This window comes from Vespa velutina, chromosome 3, assembly GCF_912470025.1.
Source record: "Vespa velutina chromosome 3, iVesVel2.1, whole genome shotgun sequence".
Lineage (NCBI taxonomy): Eukaryota > Metazoa > Arthropoda > Insecta > Hymenoptera > Vespidae > Vespa > Vespa velutina.
The window spans coordinates 829944-832500 of NC_062190.1; the positions used below are offsets into that span (position 1 = coordinate 829944).

At 38.4% G+C, this 2557-nt stretch overlaps 1 protein-coding gene across 4 annotated transcripts in view; it reads left to right on the top strand.

Moving 5' to 3' along the window:
* Window positions 1-504: 504 nt before the first annotated feature.
* LOC124947902 (uncharacterized N-acetyltransferase DDB_G0290199-like) overlaps window positions 505-2557 on the top strand; it is a 457589-nt gene continuing 455536 nt past the window's right edge. For all 4 annotated transcript variants that reach the window (XR_007100540.1, XM_047490690.1, XM_047490692.1 and 1 more), the window contains exon 1: window positions 505-1837. The gene's annotated coding sequence lies outside the window, so the exon portion shown is untranslated. The remainder of the gene's footprint in view (window positions 1838-2557) is intronic.

Below are 2557 nucleotides of genomic sequence, written 5' to 3' on the forward strand. Positions count from 1 at the left end.
ACATACACGCGTACATAGAGATATATCGATTATTTTAATTTACTAAACTTGTACTATCGATGAAAATAAAAATAGATTAATAATTTTATCGAAGGTGAATTTAAGAGAAAATTAGAAGATGGAGATACGGAAGAAGGAAATTCGTATAAAAAAGAGAGGGATAAATGGTATACATATTCGTCAATGGTGAACGCGAAGCAAGTCCATGCGCATCCTTGGAAAGAGAAAAGAAAAGGATTCAGAAGCAGGCTGCTTCCTCTCTCTTTCTCTATCTCTCTTTCTCTTCCTATATTCTTCTCTCTTTTCGAGACTCCGGTGGTGGATGCATCCCCGTGGTTGGAGAGGAACGCCGGTAGCAGCCGAGGCAACTCGGTAGAAGCGGTGGTAGCAAAAGCAACCCCCTCGGAGCGCAGAACGTAGCGCATGCCCATCCGGGAATCGAAGCCACGGAGGCACAACGTCAGCGGCGAACCAGCCGCCGGGTTTCTCAGTGCGTTTGGCGAACAGTTCGCGGACGGACGTGTCTCATCTCTTTCGTCTAGCTTCTTGGAGAACGCTCTTCCATCTCTTTTCTCATTCATTGAGGCCTTCTTGAAAGAAAAAAGCCATGAAGAGAGAATAAAGAAGGAGAAGAAGCAAGATTAATAACTTTATTATATCGTTTCGAACGTATTCGCGTTTCCTTTCCTTAAAGTGAAGCTCGGTGAAAATGATTGGAAAAATAGACAACGAGTTCTATTCGTGCATTTATTGAGACGCCGCCGGTTATGTGAACTGAGAACTTGTTTCAAGGTTTTTTTTTCATTGATAGGGGAAAGTAGAAAAAAAAAGAAAGAAAGAAAGAAAAAGAAAAGAAACGAGGGAGATAAAGGACAAAGGGTCAATTTGATTTTTTTTGAAGCTAACGATAACTTTCGGTGTTATCTTGGAAAACAAAAAAAAAAAAATATAAGAAGAGAAAAGATTTCGAAGGTCAAAGATCATCAGGACAATTTCATGCATGTTGCTCTGACCCTGATACGAGAAGCCACGCCGGAATACCAAGGTCGTTTGCGATCGATCAGCGTGGCGTCGACTGCCACGTGACTGACTGATTGATCGTCTCCCATCGTTTCAATAATAATCTTGTGTCGAAGATCGTTTCGTGCGATTTCTTAAAAATTCGGTAAGGTCGAAATAATTGTTGTGACCTTCCCTTCTACGAAATTTGAGATTAGTCTTACGATGAAGGATCATTAAAAATATACACCTAAAAAACTAATCCCGATTATCGTGAAAGTTTATCTTACTAAAAGGAAATAAAACTGTATTTAATTGGTTTATATTTGTTCCTTGCGTCGATTATTTTGTTATGATTAAACAATCCACGACAGATTCTCGAAGATCTTGAATTTTCTTCTCTCTTCGCAATCGTGCGAGTATAAGTAAAGATTAACGTCAGTTTGACATCATTTTGGTCAGACTAAGGCGTGATACTTCTCAATATCTCTTATCGCGAACATTTGAGAGAGTACGAAAAAGAAGAGACAGAGTGAACGAGCAAGAGAGAGCCAAAGAGAGAGAGAGAGAGAGAGAGAGAGAGAGAAATAAGAGGGTTGAATTGACAGAGAAGAAGAAGGGCTTGTGACGTGCAGTGCGATCGGTGCGAAGGAGATTTGAGGGACTTGGAGGATCCAGTTACGACGTGACATGACGAGAGACTTATAAACGGCGAAAGCTATAAGAAGAAAAAGGATAAAGAAAGAGAGAGAGAAAAAGAGAAAGAGATAGAAGAGTAGAAGGACCGAAAGAGTTTGGTGAATCTTTGGGAATCGAAATCGCTACGTCAACGTGATTGGTGAGTTTCGTACACGCGATAGATCTAATTTTCTTTTCTTAATCGATCTAAAAAGTTATTGTTTTGTACTTTTTAATTTCGAACAGGTTGTCCCGTAGAATATATAAGTTTTTTGAAATTCCAACTAGCAAGTTATCTATTTTTTTTTTTTTTTTATACTAATATTTCTAATAAATTTCATAAATATGTTTAAAGATATTATACTATTAGTTTAAAATATAATTGATTAAATAAAGATTTGTTAACGTGACAAAGTTTGGAGTTCTGACCGTAAAATTAGAGATGACCACAAAGGTTGATAGAGAGGCAAGGGAAAAGATTGAGAATAGCGAAAAGGGGTAACAAAACTGATTCATAGTGCGAGGAAGAGCGACGTTAAGTCGACATGAATGAAAGGACCTCGGCAAGAGTAGTGGGTGGTCCGCAAGACGAAGAAGAATAAAGATAGGGAGTGATAGAGTTCGAAGTAAAAAAAAAAGGGGAGATCACGAGATAGAAAGAGATAGGGGAAGATAGAAGGATAGAGAGAAATCAGAAATGTCACGAGAAATAGACGTCGAACTTTTGAAAGAGAAATACAAGTTCGTCCCGTGTGTCGATCAAAATATTGTCGAGAAACATATATTTAGATCTTTACGTGTTCGTCGATCTTTATTTATAAACGCTTGACAAAGGTCCGTTCGTCTAATTGCGTACGACAAAATATCCAAGAGTAAAAAT